The sequence below is a fragment of the Apteryx mantelli genome, unplaced genomic scaffold (genome assembly GCF_036417845.1).
Source record: "Apteryx mantelli isolate bAptMan1 unplaced genomic scaffold, bAptMan1.hap1 HAP1_SCAFFOLD_20, whole genome shotgun sequence".
Lineage (NCBI taxonomy): Eukaryota > Metazoa > Chordata > Aves > Apterygiformes > Apterygidae > Apteryx > Apteryx mantelli.
In genome coordinates this window covers 2,793,585-2,811,391 of record NW_027118553.1, presented here as the reverse complement: position 1 = coordinate 2,811,391, position 17,807 = coordinate 2,793,585, and the positions used below count along the sequence as shown (strand labels likewise).

At 52.3% G+C, this 17,807-nt stretch overlaps 1 pseudogene; it reads left to right on the top strand.

Moving 5' to 3' along the window:
- Nucleotides 1-16,200: 16,200 nt before the first annotated feature.
- On the top strand, nucleotides 16,201-17,133 carry LOC136995971 (olfactory receptor 14A16-like; annotated as a pseudogene).
- The last annotated feature ends 674 nt before the right edge of the window (nucleotides 17,134-17,807 follow it).

Here is a 17,807-nt window from a genome sequence, read left to right as displayed (position 1 = left end):
TGTATCGGCCTTGCTCAGAGGGGATCCTCAGCACAGCAGTGAAGATCTGCACATAGGACAGCACAATGAAAACAAAGCACCCAAAGAATAAACAACCACTAATCACAGTAATCCCAGCTTCCCTGAGGTCGGAGTCTGAGCAGGAGAGCTTGAGGATCTGCGGAATTTCACAGAAGAACTGGTCCACTGTGTTGCCTTTGCAGAGTGGTATGGAAAATGTGTTAGCAGTGTGCAGGAGACCATTGAGAAAACCACTGGCCTAGGCAGCTGTTGCCGTTTTGGGACAGGCTCTGTTGCCCATGAGGGTCTCGTAGTGCAGGGGTTTGCAGATGGCAACATAGCGGACATAGGCCATGACAGTGAGAAGAGAGTACTCTCCGCCAAAGAAGAAGATAACCAGGAAGACCTGTGCAGCACATCCTGAGTAGGAAATGGCCCTGGTGTTCCACAGGGAATTGGCCATGGATTTGGGGACAATGACGGAGAGGGTGCCAATGTCGAGGAGGGAGAGGTTGAGGAGGAAGAAGTACATGGGGGTGTGGAGGCGGTGGTCGCAGGCTATGGCTGTGATGATGAGGCCATTGCCCAGGAGGGCAGCCAGGTAGATGCCCAGGAAGAGCGAGAAGTGCAAGAGCTGCAGCTCCCGTGTGCCCGCAAATGCCAGGAGGAGGAAATCATTGAAGGAACTGCTGTTGGATATTTGCTCTGCCTTGGTTCAGGGCACTGTCCAAGGAGGAAAAGGCATTGACAGGTTAGAACAGGCTTCTCTGAGCAAAACACATTCCACTCCTCAGAGGACCCACCAGATGTCCTCTCCCCTTTGCCTGCATTCAGATCCCTTTCCTGACCTCTCGTTTGTGCTAAGGGTGCCATGCAGCACAGGGGCCTCTGCCCATGGGCTCCAGAGGAGTCAGCCCTGCTCTGCTGGGGGGTGCAAATGGAGATGTCAGACTGCCCTGTGCATTTGGTGGGCATACCTGGGGATGGGCACCATGAGCTGAGTGAAGGGGACTACGTCCCGTGACTCAGTGGCAATAGTCTCTTTTTATCCTTGTGAGAGACCAATACAGCACTCATGGCAGCTGACTCCGAAAGAGAAGATCCTTCTGAGGGATTCATATCTCCAAATCTTGCCCTCCTCATCAGCAGTGTCTGCTTCTGGATCAATCACAGCAGCTCCCACTCCGCCAAGGGAGAGAAGCAGTGCAGTGAAGGCAGGGGCTGACCCAACCCTTTCCAGACATCTCTGTCCCAATGAGATGGACCCTGTCCTCGTGTCAGTTTACCATCTTCCCTCTTTCTCCAGGCACTGTAGTGGCACTGGGAAGTGACTAGCTCTGAGGTGCACGTCCTGCAGTAGATTACACCCACCTGTCTTGTGGAAAGGCTGTGAACATGTAAACACTGATTTTCTCCAGAAAAGGGGCTGCAGTGGAGGGGTCTGTTTCTGTATTTCTTTAGTTTTCAGATGCCTCCATCACATCCTGGGAGCCTGCTTTGATGGCGTAGAAATCTTTGGCATTTCAGTTGCTCTCAGCATGAGCACTTGTGCACCCCAAGAGGAAAAAGGGCTCATGGTGACTTTGTACGGAGTCAGGGGATCTGGTCTGTCCATGAGTCTTGCCCCTCTCTGCCCTGCGTTCACAACTCTCCCAGCTAAAGGACAATCACACTCACAAATTACTTTAAGAAAGAAAGGGGATGGAACTGAGAGGGGAGGGCTTCAGTTTCAAAGTGAAGCTTTCCAGATTCTTCTCTCTCAGCCCACATGTGGAGAGAGTGCTATGGAGAGCTCTTCAGAGCGTTTGATGATGTTTCTGACTCACATGACCAGCACAAGGACTCTCAGCTATCACACATATGTTACAGGAGAGCTGTGGTCTTCTGGAGGGCAGCTTGCAGCCTGGCAGGACACCCTAGAGAGACAGTCAAGAGGGCTACAGATGGGGCTTCTTCTTAAGGGAGAATCAGATCATTCCCCTACCAGATGAAATGTATTGCCTAGAAGGTTGGAAGGGGACTTGGACATGCCACTGCCATGAAGACAACTGCATGCAGCACCCACAGGGTCAATGCCGTAACTGCAGCTGAACCCCCCTCCTTCAGCCCAGAGAGTACAAGAGCAAGAACCAGAGCAGCACAGAGAGGTGAAGAAGCAAGGAGCAACACTGTGATGCTCCTACCACAGGGAAAGCAAGGAGCGAGAGACAGATGGGCAGCCAGGAAAGCCTTCCCCTCATCCAGCTGTGCACACCACCTCCCAGACCTGCACAGACAAGGACAGCTGCTCTCAGCCCTTTTGTCACACAGTGGGAGATGGGCATGTTGTCAGAGAGATGTCCCTAACCTCTGCTGGAGTTCAGGCTGCTGAGGAGGGGGCTCATGCCCTGCACCCCCTAGCCTTGAGGGCAGAGGCTCTGCTGCGTGGGAGAGGAGACCCAGGGGGCTTGCTTAGAGGAAGAGGTCTGCATTGAAGGGCATGACAGGGAGGTCTCCAAATTCCCCCTCCCACACACGGCATTTATGGTTCTAGTTTCCTCTCATTCACGGATCATTTCTTCACTGCTCGGAGCTTTTCCTCCTGGGAGCTGTTTCTCTCTCCCATGGCTTTTCCCTGCCAGCACTCTGCAAACAGGAGGAAAATGAAAGCACCGACTCAGGAGAGCCCTTCTGTTTAAGGTAACCCCTGTCCCTGCCTTGACTGTCCTCTAGAAAAGGCCTGTTGGAAATATCGTGGGGGCGAGCTGGAGCTGAGAGCAGCCCTGATCAACGCAGCACCCTCTCAGCAGGAGAATGAACCTGCCTTGCCAGGGGTGACTCCTTCCACCCAGAGCTTCGCCCTGCAGTGCTGTGGGGAGCTCTGCAGGCAGGCTGAGTGCTGACCCTCGCAGGCGGCAGAGTCACTGCCCTGGGCACACAGCACCCCGGGGTGCAGGGATACTGCTCTGAATTCCAGCCCTGGAGATTCCTGCTGAAGATCTCCAGCACCATGATCTGCTCTCAGATGGTCTAACTTTACAGTTAGATGAGGTTGGTAAGTGCTTTCTCCAGGAGAGTTTTCAAAGATCTCCTGACCCCTGCCCCACTACTGCTCCACTATCATGGTGATTATTATTATTTTTTTCTTAAACTTGTCTCTTGTGCTTTCCTCCCCTTGGCCCCCAGCCACACCATCCCATCTACGTTGACCGAGGACAATCAGAGCCTCACCTCCAAGCACAGCCTTGCTGGGATCTCCTGGGACCATGCAGGTGGGCCGTGGTGGCCAGCTCTAAGCAGACATACATGCTGCAGGTCCCTACATGGTCAAGGAGGAGAGCGTATGGAGACATAGCATGACCCAGGGCAGAGCCTGTGGGCTGACACCAGGGCAGAGCTGGGGTCAGCAGGGCTGAGAAGAGAAGCTCCAGCAGCTCCTTCCCACACCCGGGCAGGGAGTGATGCACCCAGCAGTGCTCCTGAGAGAGGATGGTGACACAAGAGACAGGGAGCACCGTGAACTATGGTCCTGAGCACTGAGCATCTGTGCTGGGTCTGGGAGTCCTGGCAGGCGGTGCTGATGGCTGCAGCCCCCAAGAGACCCCCCAGCCCTGCTATCAGCAGTGAGTCCCCTCCATGACTCTTGGGAGCTTCTGGAGCATCGTGGCTCCCATCTGCACCTCATCCCTGCACTGGCCCAGCCCTTGGTGCCATGGCCACTATGGCCCTCCTGTTCAGCAGCCTCCCACCAGTCCCCAACCCTGCCCAGCCCTCATCCTGCCCCCCCGGGGTTGGCAGAAGGCCATGCTCTGGTGTCTGCTGAGGTCTGGGCCCAGGGAGAGAGGCCAGGCAGGATGGCCATCCCCCCATACAGGTGCTGAGCTCAGCAGGCAGACGGAGCTGGTCACATTCCAAGATCATCCCTAACCAGGACCAGGGATAATGGCCAGTGCTGGAAATGGCTGGTATGAGGGGTTGTGTCTGGGAGGAGTTTCCTGGGGCAGTTTCTCCTCTCCGTTCATGCAACAACCTGGGTTGCATCTTTATTCTGACAGACCCTGCTTGAGGGGACCCATGGGAGGAGGATAGTCTACAGTCCCAGTAGACAGCCCCAGGACCTCCTCTGCATGCTCCCTGCCAGCCCTGCAGAGGACCCAGGAGAGGGCTCATCCTGTCAGGACTCACAGTTCAATGCCCAGTCCTCCAGCTGGGCCTGGAGCCTTGTCTGGGGGAGACATCTGGGGTAAGGACCAGCACACAGGCAGTCTGAAGACACACAGATTGTCTGAAGGAGATGTGCTCGGGACAGGGCCTGAGGGACAGCAGCAAACTGATATGGCTCCTGGGTGCTGCTTCCTTCAACACAAGCTCCCACAAGGGCTCCCAGCCTTCTTTTTGGTGCCACCCATCAGGAGGGGTGACGGCACAAGGAGCTGGGAGGGTGGGGAGCGTTAATCCTTCTTCAGGCACTTCCCAGACCATGTGGAGGGCCAGCAGAGCAAGGACTTCTGGCTCTGCACTGGGAGCTCACTTCAGTGTGCCCACACTTGGAACACTGTCTTGCATTAAAGGTCGGCAATTTCAAGCCCAGTTCCACTTCCTTCTCATCTCTCCCAATCCCTCCTCTGATCTCATTGGCCATTCCCACACCCCCTCCCCTGTTCTGCTGCAGGGCCCTGAGCTGATGGAGCTGCTCTGTAGAGTGAGCGGGGTGTGGGGCCACAGGGCCACGGGGTCACTCTGCACTGGCCATGCTGGTCAGGGTGGGAAGCAGACCCAACCAAATGGGGATCACAGCCTCTAATCCCTCCAGGGAGTGTGGATGTGGCAGGTGCTTGGAGGGACTATGGAGCATTTCCAAGGGTGCTAGTTGTGTCCAGGTGCGCCTCTACATCTTGCCCCTGGTATCACACTGAAAACATGAATCGCTCGCCAGTCCCCTTCCCCATGACAGATGGGTCCCCACTGCCTCTGCTGGGATGGCAGAGTCCTCCTTTGACCACGGATACCTGCGTTAGCACTTTACCTTTAGGTGACTCCACCTTGGAGGACTTCTCCCTTCGTGAGGCTCCACTCACTGCCCACCCCAGGCACACACTGTCCCAGGAGATTCCCAGAGCTCTACTGGAACCTCCGGCTTCCCCTCCAGGAGTACAGGCATCTGACACTGTGCTTTAACATGTGAAACGGCCCTGGGTGTGTACATCACCATTCACAATTCATCATCTTCACTGTTACTGGACAGTGATGGGCAAGTCCTAAATCCAGCCCTTGCTCTCTAAGAGACCATAACATGATTATGAGCTTTTTGCTTCTAAACCCATGGACAGCTCTGCCCAGCAGGCCCTTTTGACATGCAGTTCCTTAGGCCTATTCCTGACACCAGCTTGGGAAGAAAAGCCCAGCCTTCAGGCACTGCACTGGGTAGAAGCTACTTTATTACAGAGATGCTGTGAGGGAGTCAGCTCTGACCCAGTGGTGGACACAATTTTATATGGGCACCTGGTGAGACAGAGCAGACCCATTAAAAGTGGAATGAATCCAAGCATTTGTTTAGTAACATGATAACAAATAATAATAGTAATAATAATAATAGTAAAAATAAAGTGAACAGACAAAGCTCAGGGCTGTTTGGGATAAACTGGGATTCAATTGTGGAAAGCAATGGCAATGTTCCCACTGCTGAAAAAAGTCCATGAAATCACTTTCCTCAGTGCATCTTTGAGCTCCTTGTTCCTCATGCTGTAGATGAGGGGGTTCTCTGCTGGAGGCACCACCAAATACAGAATAGTCACCACCAGATCCAGAGCTGGGGAGGAGATCGAGGGGGGCTTCACGTAGGCAAACATTGCAGTGCTGACACACAGGGAGACCACGGCCAGGTGAGGCAGGCACATGGAAAAGGCTTTGTGTTGTCCCTGCTCAGAGGGGATCCTCAGCACGGCAGTGAAGATCTGCACGTAGGTCAGCACAATGAAAACAAAGCACCCAAAGAATAAGCAGAGACTAACCACAATAAGCCCAACTTCCCTGAGGTAGGAGTCTGAGCAGGAGAGCTTGAGGATCTGCGGAATTTCACAGAAGAACTGGTCCACTGTGTTGCCTTGGCAGAGTGGTATGGAAAATGTGTTTGCAGTGTGCAGGAGAGCATTGAGAAAACAACTGCCCCAGGCAGCTCCTGCCATTTTGGCACAAGCTCTGCCACCCATGATGGTCCCGTAGTGCAGCGGTCTACAGATGGCAACATAGCGGTCATAGGACATGACTGTGAGGAGAGAAAACTCTCCTGTAAACAAGAAGACAGCCAAGAAGACCTGGGCAGCACATCCTGAGTAGGAAATGGCCCTGGTGTCCCAGAGGGAATTGGCCATGGATTTGGGGACAGTGGTGGAGATGGTGCCAAGGTCGAGGATGGAGAGGTTGAGGAGGAAGAAGTACATGGGGGTGTGGAGGTGGTGGTCGCAGGCTACGGCTGTGATGATGAGGCCGTTGCCCAGGAGGGCAGCCAGGTAGATGCCTAGGAAGAGTGAGAAGTGCAAGAGCTGCAGCTCCCGTGTGTCTGCAAATGCCAGGAGGAGGAACTCATTGAGGGAGCTGCCATTGGACATTTTGAGGTCTCTGGGGTTTGGGGACTGTCCAAGGGAGAGAAGACATTGAGAAGAAAGCAGAAACATTTTTAAAGCAAAGAACCCCCCCCAAATGTTCCAGTTCTCATGCAACCCCCCCAAACACACACACGTTGCCTCTGTCTTTACAGACAGGATCTGTGCCCAACTCCCTTGCTTGAACTCCTCTTTGCACTGGTGGAGTGTGTTACAAGGAGCAGGGACTTCTGCCCATGAGCTCCGGAGGAGTCAGTCCAGCTGTACAGTGGTGGGATGCATGGGAATGGGGGTCACTAGCTCTGACATTTACAGTTCGTCTCAGGTGAAATCCACTGGGCATGTGGAAGGGCTTTTCAGCATCTGCACCACCACTTCTAAAGAATGAGGTTGGAGGAACAGAGTTTGGGGGATTTTTTAGCAGTGTTTATTTTCTTTGAGATGCCCCTGTCACCCCTGCGGAGTGACCCTCAAAGGAAAAAATTCTCAGCATTTTTACTGTGAATCCTGAGAAAAATGGATTCCCTGTCACTTGTTGCAGAGTGAGGACAGCTTGTCTGTCTATTAGCCTTGCTCCCAGCTGTCATTTGCTCGCACCTCTTGGAGCTGGGGGATGATCACTCTCATATGTTGCCCTAAAAAGAAACCAGCCCCTGCTGAGAGCAGACGAGTCCAGTTTCAAAACCGCAGCTCTCCAAGCATCTCTCCCTTTCTCAGGGCACCAGAGGGAGGTCTCCACACTCCCCTTCTAGCCAAGGACACACAGGACTCTTTTCAGATGCCCATATACAGTTTCCCAACACAATTTCCATACTCTCAGCAGCTCTGCAGATTCCTCATGGGTCTCTTGGACATCAGAGAGATGCTATGAGGCAGCGGTGCCCTTCTGGAGGGCAGTTCAAAGTCTGGCAGGACATGACAGGGAAATGGTTAAAGGACATTAAGGACTGAAGATGGGCTCTCCTTAAGGGAGAGTCAGCTCAATTCCCAACCCCACAGACTGCACTTCCTGCAGCCACCGAGGCTAGAAGGGGGCTGCGGACACCTCACTCCCAAGCAGACCCCTCTCTTGCACAACTCGCAGGGCAGGTGTCTGAACTGCAGCTGAAAACCCACCAACCCAGGGAGCCTGAGAGAAGAACAGGAGCAGCATGGAGAGGAGGGGAAACAAGGAGCAACCCCATGATCCCGCTGCCAAGGGAGGCAAGGAGAGAGAGACAGATGGACACTCAGGAAAGCCCTCACCTCACCCAGCTGGGCATGCTGCCTCACAGACGGTAACAACACAGGGCAGTCGCTCTCAGACCCTGGACTCCATGGCTGTCAGGGCAGACGCTCTGCTGGGTCAGAGAAGAGACATGGGGGGGCTTGTTTGGAAGGAGCTGTCTGCATTGGAGGGACTGAGCAAGACTTGCTCAAATCCATTCTCCCATGGCGATTCTGTTTGCAGTTCCCTCTCATTCCCCGCCCATCTCTGCCACCCGGCACTGTCCCTGCTGCCAGCTCTTACTCTGTCCCAACATCTTTTCCTTGCCGCTGCTCACAGACCCCATCCCACCCTCTGTGGGCTCCATTCTGCCCCACAGAAACCACCCAGGACAGGGCACTGGGCACAGGTATCTCTGTTCTCACAGGTCCTAAGGAGCAGGTCAGAAAGACACTTATAAAGCAGTCAAGGTGCTGCCGGTGCTGTCTGTAGGCTGAGATGGAGTTGAACGGGTTTGATGAAGTTTCTCACAGACCAGAGGTCACTGAATTCATGACTGAATCTAACAGTCATAGGATGGGATGGGTTTAGAAGATCCCTCGAGGAACCTCAGGAGCATTGACCTCCAGCCAGAGACTTACCGTGTCAAGGAGCTGTGAAGATTCCTCCCACAAGGAGCTCTCCTCTGCCCTCCCACTCCACACTGCCTTTCACTTCTCTCTGCCTTCTCTCATCTCATGTCAGCAGCAGCAGGCAGTGCCCAGAGCCCTGCTGCTCTTGGCAGAGGAGCTGCCTCTGGACATAGCTGTCTCTGGGCAGTGCTGCCAGGTTGCCATCAGCTCCTTCCATTGCAGGAGCCTGGCCCTGCCCAGGAGCAGGGGCCCAGCTGAAGTCCTGACTTTCTCTGTCCCTTGTGCTCCCTCCTCCTGGGAAATGTTCCCTGAAGTAGACTAAAATAATCACCATTGGTCTCCTTCTCAACACTGAAGGGAAACTGATTCCAGCATGACAATTTGTCTCATCACAGGATGGTTGTCTGCAAGAGGTGGAAATGTCTCACTCCTAACTAGGCAGGAAGCTACTCGAGGACAAGAAGGGAGGTCGTTTACCCATGGTTCAGGTTTTGATTCAGATGAGTCAATCTGGGCATCACATGCCTATTTAGAAGCCCCTGGGATGGGTAGGATTCAGCTCTCTCCCATCATCTCCAAAAAAAAAAAAAGCAGGAGGTGGGATTCTCCTTGCCCAAGCCAAAGTATACACAACATAGCTGTCTGCATGCAAGCTCCTTGTCTAAGCTCCCATTGTAATCCCTGGAGATGGAGGGTGGGAGTCAGTTGTTCAAACACAAACACCTGGGGATGTTTGAAGAGCCCGAGGTGGTCCGAGGCATGCGCCAGTATATGCTTGCTCTGATGGAGCAACTATGAGACCAACATCCTGGAGCATGAGGTGGGGGCCAGGTGGGGAATTTCCTTGGCCATCTCAAATGACCCCAGATGCCTAATACTGCTAGAGCACCACTCACTAGGAAGCTGTGACACAAGCAGATCCCTACAGTGCAAAATCCTAATGTAATCCAGTGCAGACACTACATGTAATGACATAAAAAAAGGCTGGCAGGGCCATGTCAGATGTCTGGGGTGTCCAGCACAACTGCATGTTTCTAGCACACACAGTATGGCCCCTACAGGAAAGCCCTGCCTGTTTGGAGTGGTGCTGGGCAAGTGCCCCAGGGCATCTTGCGTTTCCTACCTGTGCCCAAACAAATGAATCCTACCTCCGCCTTCGGGTACAGTCTGTACTGCCCACATCTAAGCGTGCTGCAGAAATGGGAGGCACATCACACCAAGGTCTCCACTCATGTCCCTGCACTCTTAAAACCTTCTAGCTCTCTTCTCCCTGACCCTCTTTTCGCCCCCAGATGACATAAACAGGGACTGTGCTAATGAGGTCCACAGGGTCACTGGATCACAGGCTGTCCAGGCCAGGGACTTCTTCAGTGGCACCTCATCCTGCCTGGACATTGGTTCACCTCTGTCACAGGCCCCAAGGTGCTGCAGAGTCAGCTCAGGCAGCAAACTCCTCTCCTGCCATTCCTGCACAGCCCAGTTTTGTTTCTCCCTGGCCTTGGTCACTGCAGGGATTGCTCTCTTAGTGGGAACCTCCCTTCACCAGGACATTGCCACCTGCTATCTACACCAGCATGGCTCTGCTCTGCTCTGAAGTGGGGCTATTGCACACACAGTGTCCTTGGCTCCTGGTAACAGGTTGCACCATGATCAATCTGACTGAACATTGCTAGAGTACTGAGATGTGGTGGGATCACTTGCATGATAGGAGAGCTCTGATGGTAGGGTACAAACTCTTCAGGAGCGACCAACGGGGAAGATGAGGAAAGGGGATGCCCCTTGTGTGAAGGGACAGCTCAGACGTGTGGAGCTCTTCACACATTAAGGCAAGGCTTTGGGTGAGAGCTTCTGGGTGACAAGGGTGACATCGCAATGGGAGGTACAGAGGAGGTGGACGCAGTTTCCTTTAAGCAATGTGAGAAAGTCTGTGGATCACAGACCCTGGTTCTTATCGGGGGGACTTTAATCCCCCTGACATGAACTGGAAGGCCAAACAGCAGAGTGCAAGCAGGCCAGGAGGTTTCTGGAGGGCATCAGGGACAGCTTCTTAGCAGAAATGCATGATTTGTGATGCTTCTTGTCTCCGAAAATTTCCAACAGGGAGGAACTGATCAGGGATGGTACAGTCAGTGTCTGCCTTGCCTCCAGTGACGAAGAAAAAGTAGAGTTCCAGCTCCTGAGTGGAGTGAGGAAGGACAGCAGAGGAGCACAGACCCTGGACTTCAGAGGGGCAGACTTGGGCCTGTTCAGGGGACTGGTGGGGGATCCCATGGGAGGCAGTTCTGAAGGGCCCAGCAGCTCAGGAAAGCCAGCAGGTCTTTAAGGACAGCACCCACCAAGCACAAAAAGAGTCCATAGCGGTACTCAGTAAAACTAGTAGACATCTTGGGAGATCAGCTTGGCTACACTGGGAACTCAGGACTGAGCTCCAGGGCAATAAGGAAGCAGAAGGAAGGCGAGGCTGCAAAGATGGTATCTAGAAATATTGTCCAGTGAGAACGGATGGTGTTAGGGAAGACAAAGCTCCCCTAGGATTGCCCATTACAGGGAACATCAAGAGCAGGAAGAAGAGATGCTACAGCTTCAGTTACAGTAAACGAGTAAAAAGGAAAATGTTAGCAGCAACACTGCTGGATCCGGCAAGGAATCTATTAACAGCAGATGGAGATAGGTGTGAGGAGCTCAAGGACTTCTTGGCTTCAATCTTCACCAAGAAGGTCTCCTAGGCTGTTGTGCCTAGTCAGGAGTCCAGAGGGGGAAAAAAAAGCAACCAATGTTGGGTGATGACTGAGCGAGGGATGACTTGCAAGAACTCAACCCATACAAGTCTATGGGACCGGATGGGCTGCACCTGAGGACACTGAGAGGGCTGGCTGCTCTCACAACAAGGCTAGTCTCTGTCATCTTTGAAAGGTTGTGGAGATCAGGGGAGGCCCCAATGAGCAGAAGAAGGAGTATGTTGTGCCCATCATCAGAAAAGGCCACAAGGACAACCCAGAGCACTGCAGGCTGTTCAGTTTCATGGAGTGAATCATCTTGCATCACATTTCTGGGCACCTGAAGGAGAAAAAGGTGCCTGGGAACCATCAGCATGGATTTACTGCAGAGAAATGATTCCTGACCACCTGATTGCCTTCTGTGATAAAAGATCTGTACTTGGTGAAGAGAGGAGAGTAGTGGGTGTCATTTACGATGATTTTAGCAAGGAGTTTGACACTGTCTCCAAGAATATTCTTGTATACAAATAGGGCATTATGATAGGCTGGGCAGACAACCAGATGGGTTAAAAGCTGGTTGGATGATCGAGCTCAGAGGGCTTTTGTGACTGAGTGGTGCTTTACCTGGAAGACAGTGACAGGTGGAGTACGCAGGGGTCTATACTGGGACCTGTCCTGTCTAACATGTTCATCAGTGTCCTGGAGAACACAACTCTCATCATATTAGCAGATGGCACCTCATCAGGAAAACAGTCATAAACTCAAGGGCTGCCATCCAGATGGACCTCAGCAGGCGGGAGGAATGGGTGGCCAGGAACTTTGTGAAATTCAAAACTAAACAAACACCGGGTCCTGCCCCTGGGGCAGACCAACACCCTGCAGTGATACGGGCTGGGGAGTGCCCAGCTTGGCAGCATCTCTGCAGAAAAGGATGCAGGATAAACATATCCAGTTAAGATTTGTGTTTCAGGAAAACATCATCACGAGAAGTGTAACTTGTTAATGCCAACTCCCAAAAGTCTAGAAAGTGGAGGATGTACTCCTACTGAAGTCTGCGGATGGAAAGCAGTGTAGTTGTCTTCCCAAAGCTACCAAAGCACAGGATGGAATTCAGATTCCTAACTTGTAAAGATTTGGCCCTTATGAAGGAAGAACTGATATTGTAGTTAAGGAATTGAAATGCTAAATCCATTCCTATTACAAACACTTTGACACCTATCTTTTGCAATGGCAGGCTGTCAGAAGGCATGCTGTTGGTAAATAGATCTTGATTGCCTTGTATGTGGCAAACATTTCATACATTTGGTTCAGGATATAAATAACCATCTTGAAATCGCCAGAATTATTCTCCCAGGCAAAATTACACATCTGTCTAAAAAGCTTGTGTGTGTGGGAATGGGGGGAAGGCTGGGTCTGAGTGAATCTCTTGACTCAGAAAACACTCTGGACAAACGTTTTAGTGCTGTTTGCTGCCACAGCAAATTCTAGAAGGTTCAGGTAGGGTGCTCGCGTGATGACGGTGTCCATTTACTTGGGAAAGCACAGCATTCCGGTGCTTCAAGGATACATAACTGAACAGGAAACCGAAAAAGGAAAGCTACTGATAGGAATAGCTCTTTGGGGACATTTGCATGGCATCCAGCTGGTGTTGCAAGCTACCAAACTGGTGCCTGTGCTGGACCCTTCTGTAACAGTGTAGTAAATGCAGCTTTCAATGAGAGTCCAAGAGCCTCCCACTGTGCACGGACATGAGGAATATAAATGATAGTTGGTGCTGTCCTTTGGGCTTCCCGGATGCTGGTGTCTAAGTCAGTCCTGAGCACAAGCAGCACAGCACAGGCAGGAAAGCTGAGGGCAGGCACTGTCAAAGGAGCCTGGCTATGAATCATAATTTCAAAGTTCATTTTGTAAAACGTGATAACCTTCCACCTGTCTGAAGAGCTCCCCAGCTCACAGCCTGCTGTCTCATTTCCAGAGGCTCCTTTGGAGCAGGTTCCTTGCTCAGGAAGATCAAAGGCCATTGCCTGCAGGTGGTACCTCAAGCACACAAGCAGACAAGCCTCTACCCCATGACCAAAGCAGCAAGCATCCTTTCCCAGGATGCATTTCTCTGGCTGTCTGATCAGATGAGCACCACTCAGGCAGTTCTGGTCCCCAGGGGGAAAGTGCTAGTAGTAGATGTGGGCACTGACTAGACATTGCTGCTAGATGACCACAGAGGCAACCATCACATAACCCAAAGGGAGGTAATCCTCTTATATGGCAGATGAGCCTCCAACCACGTAACATGTCTGTCCATGCTTTAACGGCTCTCAAGTGCTTCCACTAAAGGTCCAGATGCTGTAATAGAGGGATGCCAAACAACAGAACAGATTTCCTGCCTAAAAGTAAAAAGGAACAGAACAGCACCAAGTCTATTCATGCTATAGCTTTCTCCTTAAGAAAAAGGCACAGATGTACAAATAGAAGTGCTGAAATGATTTTAGCAGCTGCATTGCAGCATTACAGGCTGCAGCATTGTTTATATTTGGTAAATGTAGCCAAGTAAAGAAATGGTTTATATTAATCAGCAAGTGTACTATACCCATTCCTCTTAAGACAGAAGAGAGCTCATTGTGGAAGAAATGTTCACAGTCCTTGACACGGTAAGTCTCTGGCTGCAAGGCAATGCTACTGAGGTTCCTGGAGGGGTCTCCTGAACCCAGTCCATCCCATGATTGGATTCTTAAGGATCACTCTCCTGACTTCTCCTGTGCCGAGGAGGAGAAGATGCTTCAGCCAGGATTCCTGCTACACTATCACAGGGACAGGGCATGCTGCTACCTTATCCTGAGGATGGCTTCTGAGGTTGTGAAGCCAGGGAATGCACCCAGGGCTGCCCAGAGCTGTAATTCAGAGTAGTGTCCCTGTGGCCAAGGGCGCCGCGTGCCTGGGGCAGTGACTCTGCTGCCTGAGAGGAAGCAGAGTTTCTCCCTGTCGGGGGAAGCTCTGGGTGAGAGGAGAGACCCTCAGCAGGACAGGTTCATTCTCCCATAGAGAAGGTGCTGTGTGGGTCAGGGTCACGGTTGCTCACAGCTCCAGCTCACCCTGAGCACATTCCTGAGGGGACTTTTCAAGAGGGAGCTCAGGGCAAGGGCTCCTTGAAATGGAAGGAGCTTTCCTTTTTGGCTAGGTGCTTTCAGTTCCCTAATTTTGGCAGGGAGACAAGAGGAAAGAGTTTTCTGGTCTGACAAAGAACTGGGACTCCTAAACCTTCACTCTCAAAGATCAATAGGTCTGTGAAAAACCTCAGCAAGCACCTTCATCCTCACCCAGCCTACAAACAGCATCAGCATCACCTTTATGGCATTATCAGCATTTATGTGACCTGCTCCTTGGGACTTTTGAGCACAGCCATGCCCCTGGCCTGGGAGGATTCTGTAAGGCAGAACTGAGCACACACAGAGCAGGACGGGATCTTGTGACAGAGCTGCTGGCAGGGACAGCTCCAGGCAGCAGAGATGGGCAGGGAAGTCCAGCAGAGCCTCTATCCTGAAAGGCATGGAGCCCAGGGCTTGAGCCACCTCCTCTGCAGCCAGACCTCTGGCAGAGGAGAGGGGCATCTCTCCTGCCATGGGCCCATTTCATGGTGCCCGACAAAGGGGCCTAGAGCAACTGCCTTGTGATGTTGCCGTCTGCAAGGCGGCATGCCCAGCTGGGCAAGGGGAAGGCTTTCCCGAGTGCCCGTCTGTCTCTCTCTCCTTGCCTCCCTTGGCAGCAGGATCATGGGGTTGCTCCTTGTTTCCCCTCCTGTCCAGGATGCTCCCCTTCCTCTCTCAGGCCATCTGGGGTTGGGGGGGTTTCAGCTGCAGTTCAGACACTGACACTGCGAGTTGTGCAACAGAGGGGTCTGCATGGGAGTGAGCTGTCCCCAGCCACCTTGAAACCTGTGCAGCTCCAGGAAACGCACCCTGTGGGGCTGGGAAATGAGCTAATCTTACCATGCTCTTCATCACGGTCTCCATATCTGGCCTGAGAGACAAGAAATTGAAAATCTTCCCTTAAAACCTGAAGTCCTCCACTCTCAGCTCAGTCCGGTTTCTTTCTGAGGGGAACGTCTGAGTGTGATTGTCATTTGGTTGAGAGAGGTGCAAGCACAGGTCAGTGAGGGGCAAGACTCATTGACAGACCAGATCCCCTGACTCTGTACAAAGTCACAGCGAGCCCTTTTTTCCCCTTGGGATGCACAAGTGCTCATGCTGAGAGCAATTGAAATGCCAAAGATTCCTACCCTGTCCAAGAATGCTCCCACAGTGAGATGGAGGCATCTAAAAACGAAATCAATGACCAGATCTCTGCTGCAGGTCATTTTTTTGTAAAAAAAAATAGGTGTCTAAAAGTGGAACAGCCCTTCCACATAAGGGGTGGACATAATCTGCTGCAGGATGTGTGCATCAGAGGCAGTCCCTTCCCACTCCCACTACAGTACCTGGAGATAGAGCACAGATGGTGAATTGATGTGAGGAGAGGGTCCATCTCATTGGGACAGAGACATCTAGAAAGGGTCAGGTCAGCCCCTGCCTTCACTTGACTGTTTCTCTGCCTTGCTCGATCAGGATCTGGCATGACTGATCCAGATACAGACACCTCTGTTCAAGAGGGCAAGGCTGGGAGAGATGACTCCCTCTCAAGGGTCTTCTTTTTCAGAGAGAGCTGACATGAGTGCTGTATTCATCTGTCATTCTGGTAAATAGAGAATATTCCCATTGTGTCATTGGACACAAGACCCCTTTCTGCACATCATGGCGACCATTTTCTGGTGTCCCACCAAATACGTGGGGCTGATTGACACCTCCATTTACACCCTCTGACAGAGCAAAACTGACTCCTCTGGAGACCATGAGCAGGGGCGCCTGCGCTGCATGTCACGTTCAGTCAGCATGCACCAGAGCTCCAGACAGAGCGCTGAATGAATGTAAAGCACAGAGAGATGTGGGGATTTCTATTACAAGTGCAATGGGTTTGGCTCAGAGAAGACTGCTGTAACTAGCCACTGTTGTTCCCCCAAAGCCGAGAGGGAGCAAATGTCCAGCGGTAGCTCCTTCACCGAGTTCCTCCTCCTGGCATTTGCGGACACACAGGAGCTCCAATTCTTGCACTTCTCACTCTTCCTGGGCATCTACCTGGCTGCCCTCCTGGGCAACGGCCTCATCATCACAGCCGTAGCCTGCGACCACCGCCTCCACACCCCCATGTACTTCTTCCTCCTCAACCTCTCCCTCCTTGACCTTGGCACCATCTCTGTCATTGTCCCCAGATCCATGGCCAATTCCCTGTGGAACACCAGGGCCATTTCCTACTCAGGATGTGCTGCCCAGATCTTTCTGCTTCTCGTCTCATTTTCAGCAGAATATGCTCTTCTCACAGTCATGGCCTACGATCACTACATTGCCATCTGCAAACCCCTGCACTACGGGACCATCATGGGCAGCAGAGCCTGTGTCAAAATGGCAGCAGCTGCCTGGGCCAGTGGTTTTCTCTATGCTCTCCTGCACACTGATAACACCTTTTCAATACCTCTCTGCCAAGGTAATGCTGTGGACCAGTTCTTCTGTGAAATTCCCCAGATCCTCAAGCTCTCCTGCTCAGAATCCTACCTCAGGGAAGTTGGGCTTCTTGTGGTTACTGCCTGTTTAGTCTCCAGGTGCTTTGTTTTCGTTGTGATGTCCTATGTGCAGATCTTCATGGCTGTGATGAGGATCCCCTCTGAGTAGGGCAGGCACAAAGCCTTTTCCATGTGCCTCCCTCACCTGCCTGTAGTTTCCTTGCTTGTCAGCACTGTCATGTTTGCCTACCTGAAGCCCCCTTCCATCTCCACAGCTCTGGATCTTGTGCTGTCCGTTCTGTATTCGGTGGTGCCCCCAACAGTGAACCCTCTCATCTACAGCATGAGGAACAAGGAGCTCCAGGAGGCAGTGAGGAAGCTGATTCAGCCGGTACTAGTTCAGCAGCAATGAGCTGCCCATCTCTCCTCACAAGCAACTCCCAGGTTATCTCAGGCACCTCTCGTGCGTTGCGCATTCTGTCTGTGAAAGTCATGTTTGTACACAAATGTTTGAATTCCTCCCACTTCTCCAGAGGCACAAAGCCCATCCGTCTGAACCAGAGACCTTCTGTAAAGCTGCTGATCACTGTGTCAGAGCTGGCCTCCCAAGTAGCACCACTGTAATAAAAGGGGATCTTCTTAGTACTGTGCCTGAAGGTTGGGCTCTTCTTCCCGAGCTGGAGCCAAGAAAGAGCTCAGGGAATTGCCCCCCAAAAGGCCCTGTTGCCGTGCCTGGGATTTCCATGGGCTAAGGGGCATCAGCTCTTTTGGGTGATGTGTGAGGGAATGAGGGCTGGATTCAGCTGTCACTTGTGGGTGTCCAGTGCCCCTGGAGAGGGTGAGTGGTCAAGAGGTCTCTGCCAGGGACTGTCCCACCTATTAGAGGGCTAGTGATGGGTGCCCATCCTTCTGGAAGGGAGTACTGAGACACCAGAATTTCACAGGGGGTCTCCAGGGACAGCACATTCATGGGATGGGCAGTGAGTAGAGTCTCCCAAAACCAAGTGGAGTCACACAAAGCAAAGGACTGAACCGAAGAATGCACCAAATCAGGGCTCTGCAGTCTCAGGAGAGGCAGTGGGCTGG